Genomic DNA, 5027 nt, shown 5'->3' with positions numbered 1-5027 from the left:
CGACAGCAACCCACAGTCAAAATTTCAGTTTTCTAGCTTCAGCGGTTTCTTCTGGGCGATGATATGTCAGTCACTCAGTCACTCACTAAGCTCTTTTATATATATATATATATATATATATATATATATATATATAGATAGCGCCCACTAGTCACTTTAGTGGATCATACTATAAATTTTGGATCATTATGCCAGGAAGCATGGACTTGTCCACGGAAAACCCTGTAAACGGGACTACAACGAACATCATCGATATACATTTCCCAAGGATCTTCGAACAGACCCTAAACTGCACTTAGACATAAATGTTCAACTTTTGTGGGGAGGTACCCTAAGGAGAGGACCGATATGGTCCATTTTGGAAGTTTAACAAAATTTGGACCAAATTGGTTGACCCGTTCAAGAGACATAGTGCTGAATACCATTTTAGTGACATTTTTTTTAAATATTGGTGGAGTATCGGAAGCTGTGGACAAGTATTGCCCATCTTCGAACTCATAATGACATTTGGACAAAATATTACGAAGACCAAATTTTGGACCAAATCGGTTGATCAGTTCGAGAGTTATCGTGCTCTCCATCCTTTCGGGATGTTTTCTCAAGTAGTATGGACTTGCCCCTAAAAAAACTTTTACCGTCGTAATTGAGGCAGCGAATCCAAGTTGCTTCAACAAAAATCAAAGTGATTCAAGAGCGGGACTTAAAGTGAATTTATCCGAAATTTTGTGTGGGAGATACCCGAAACAGTGGACAAATATAGTTCACTGTCGTACCTGATCTATATCTGGTAGACATATTAGGATGTGCAAAGTATGGACCAAATCGGTCAGTCTATTCAAAAGTTATAGTGCGCACAATTTTTCCGAATATTTTTGAACTTTTGTGGGAGAGGTACCTGAACGAGTGGACCGATATAGATTATCATCAAACTTAAATTATGTTTGGACAAAATATTACGAAGGCCAGATTTTCGACCGTATCGGCAGATCCGTTCGAGTGTTATCTTGCGCTCCAACCACAACACACGGTGTCATGGTTTTTTTTTTGCACCTTTCAGTCCATTTTCTATGGACGTGCCCCTGATGAAACTTTTACCGTCGTATGGGGGGCAGTAAATATAAGTTGCTATAGCAAAAATCAAAACGATTCGAGAGCAGGTCCTAAACTGCACTTTTCCGAAGTTTTGTGTGGGAGGTACCCGAAGGAGTGGACCGATTGAGTCCATGTTGGAATTGGAACAAATTTCACGCTGTGCAAAGTATGGACAAAATTGGTTACTCCCTTCAAGAGTTATCGTGCGCACAAATTTTCCGAACATTTTCGAACTTTTGTGGGGGAGGTACCGGAAGGAGTGGACCGAAACATCTTTTAAATCGGCCGCTATTAATTTTTGTCTCAAAAACAGGCCAAATTACCTATAGTGCAAAGTAAAGTTATGAGGAAAGTGTATATGAGAATTATATACAATCTAATCAAACATTTCAGGTTTTCTGGACTGCGTTTTTGCAAAAATTCTAAATTATGATAGTTCCTACCGTTACACAGTGATCGAAATCACTGATCTAGCGGCGCGAAATTAAGAACATGCAAACAAATTGAGGCATGTTTCTGAAATTTTGCACAAACTCAGTATGTGTCCGTGGATAATAATGGACTAAATATAAACAACATGGACAAAATATAAACAACCTGCTGATATTTGAGGATTTAAGCAACCCTTTCCTTCCAAATTAGTTGCAATTTGCTACATAGGGTTTCTATTGGTCACTAAACTTTTCCACCAAAAATTTTGGACATAGGTCCACGTTTGGGTATAGGCCCATTGTTAGGTACCTCCCGATTTGCAGTATTTTATATCCATCAAAAATTGTGGACATAGTCAGCGTTTTGATACAGCCCATATATAACGGTACCGCCCGATTTTCTTTAAATCTGATGCAGCTAGAGTGTCCAAAAAACCGGGTTTTCCAAACAAAACGGTTTTCGGTTAACCGAAATTTTTAATTTTTTCAAAACCCGGTTTTCGGTTTTCAAAAATTTTCAAACCCGGTTAACCGGTTTAAACCGGTTTTGTTAAATAGGTAAAAATTTGCTCATAATTGATATATATTTGATTAAAAATGTGCGACAAGGGGTAAATTAAGTATAACGACTTCGTTATTATATAATAACTATCTCATAATATCCTTGTTATTTGATAATAAACCTCGAAGTGGGGACAGCAAAATTAAGACCGAAATTCTGCCCTAAGGATAGTAAAAGCCCTTACAAATATGAAATTGTGTACAAAGAGAATTAAGTTTACATTTTATTAAGTTCGGATTCTTCGTCTTGCTTTGCCAACCTGAAATTATCGTGAAATGCCTGAAAATTCGGCGGTCATTTGAATAATGACTAAGTTGGACCAACCACTCGTTTTAAATTCTAGCTACTATAGCTCTAGTTCCTAGTGCACTGTATTAGTTCCAAGATGTATGAGTAACTTCATACAAACTAACGTGTGATATCACGTATACGCAGATTAAGTTCCAAGAAACGCTGACGGCACCAACCAAAATGGCAAATCCGCAAGTAAATCTCGCAGGGAGTTTCTGATTGGTGCAGAATTTGCACACATTTTATTTCATCCAGTCATTTATCAGGTTGGAATATGGACTATATCGGTCCACTTCTTCGGGTACCTCTCACACAAAATTCGAATAACGTGAAGTTTAAGAGCTCCTCTCGGATCGTTTTGTTTTTTTTTCAGCAGGTTGTCCTTGCGACTCCCTCTATGACGGTACAATTTTTTTCTTACTTCCTGAGATATTGGCCTTAATGTTCCAAGAAACCCTGACTGCACCAACCAAAATGGCAAATCTCCAAGATAATTCTCGCGGGAGTTTCAGATTGGTGCAGACTTTGTGCATCATATATTTGTTTTTATTTTATCAAGTCATGTATCAGGTTGGAATATGAGCCATATCGCTCCACTCCTACGGGTACCTCCCACACAAAATTTTAGAAAACAGTGAAGTTTAAGAGCTCCTCTCGCATCGTTTTGATTCTTTTTTCAGTAGGTTGTTCTAGTGATCTCATTTTCAACGGAACAATCATTTTTCCGGAGTAAGTCAATACTTCCTGAGATAATGGTCCAAGCACCAAAACCCTCCCGGCACTTACTAAAGTGGCTATTGTGCAAGATAACTCTAAAACTTTTTCAAAAATTTCTTTCAAACTTAGTTAAACGAAATTTAATATTTCGAGTTCTTTATGAAGAAGTTTGGTTATTAAAAATGTTTGGTATATGTCAATGATTTGGTATAGCCGCTCATTATGTACCGTAATGTGATTTTAAAGCAAACTCATGATACAAAATCCATATATTAATATACGGCATAATTATTGTGTTTGGTATTGTTTTTTTTTTTTTTTTTTTTTTTTTTTTTTTTTTTTGTCAGTGACTGAGGGTATATCTCTGTCAGCACAGCTGACTGATACTTTCTTACTTATTTTAAAGCATTTTGAGATCTCATAAAATAAAATAAATATGTATATAAGAAATATTCTTTCATTTGTTAGCTATTTCGATTTATCTAACAAAAAATCTCAAAGATATCCTTTGGCGCTAAGTATTTGTTTTGATCTAGTTTTCACTTTTCAACACAACAAACTGTTTATATCTCGCTCAAAGGGTTAAATCTGTGACCAGATGTTTAGATAATTCTCTTCTGCGAAATAGAAAAGAAACAAAAACAAAATAAATAACAAAAATACAATCTCATGGTTTCTCTGACTCAGCCACAGATACTCTGGGAATGAAATGGAATCCTGGCGGCGCAGGTGCACAACAAATACGGTTAACTTGTTTTTGTTTTGTATATATGATTCTTAACGATGCTGTGCTTCTTCTTCCCCACCCTCCGTGCTTGGCTATGCTTTGTAATGTTTTTGTGTGTTCTACATCTTCTAAAACCATCATTATTTCACGATGTAAATATTGTCATCATTAATATGTTTTAGTGAGATACTTTCACATAGTACAGGGATGGATGTGAGAGAGAGCAACAAGGGGGGAGGATGCAGGGCGAATTGAGCTTGTGGCAGCGAGAGTTAATGCATTAAAGAAGTAGAGGACCACCGACCAACAACCAAATCGTCTGGATGCCATCAATGTGTTGTTGACTACTTTGAATTGTGTGTTTTTGTGGTGGTTTCTGCTGCTACTGCTTCGTCTGTTTTATGATAATGATAATGTTATTGCTGCTGTTTTTTTTTTGTGTATTTATGGGTCGGTGGCGGGGGGATGTACCACAGCGGAAGAGGGTGGTGGAGGGTTGTAAAAGAACCGAAAAGGGTATTTCGTTCTGTTATGGGGGATGGATGAATGGTGATTATTTTGCACAGCATCAAAATGTTGCGTTAATAAATCATCTGTTATAAAGTAACAATAACAACAGCAGCAACAACAACAATAAAAATAACAAGAAATCAAGAAGAAAAAGAAAGTCCCTCTAAATAAGGCAAGATACACGTATAGAAATGTATCGAAAGGAAAATTAATGAAATTAACGAATTCAATTTAAATTTTTTTATAATTATTCTTTTAAAGGATATTTAAATGTCCTACGAGCTATGATTTTTTTAAATATTTTTAAGGACATTTTGACTTAAAACGTACAATTGTTAAATAATATTTTTTAAGCACTATCCAACCTTTAAACGTGGAATTTTTAAGGATATTTTTTGAAGGAAGAGCCAACCGGATTTTTTAAGGATATTTTTTGAAATAATAGACAACCTTTAATCGTGGATTTTAGGGATATTTTTTGAAGGAATGAATATCCACCCTTTAAACGTGGATTTTAAATAATATTTTTTGAACTACAATTTGTCCTTAAAATGTGGATTTTTTAAAGAATATTTTTTGAATGACTATAGTCCTTAAAACGTGTTTTTTTAAAGAATATTTTTTCAGCGACTGTTATTCCTTAAAACCTAGATTTTTTAAAGAATAATTTTTGAACGACTATTACTCCTTAAAACCT

Source organism: Musca autumnalis, unplaced genomic scaffold (assembly GCF_047663935.1).
Source record: "Musca autumnalis isolate F117 unplaced genomic scaffold, ASM4766393v1 scaffold_4, whole genome shotgun sequence".
NCBI classification, from domain to species: domain Eukaryota; kingdom Metazoa; phylum Arthropoda; class Insecta; order Diptera; family Muscidae; genus Musca; species Musca autumnalis.
Note: the sequence above shows the minus strand (reverse complement) of the source record.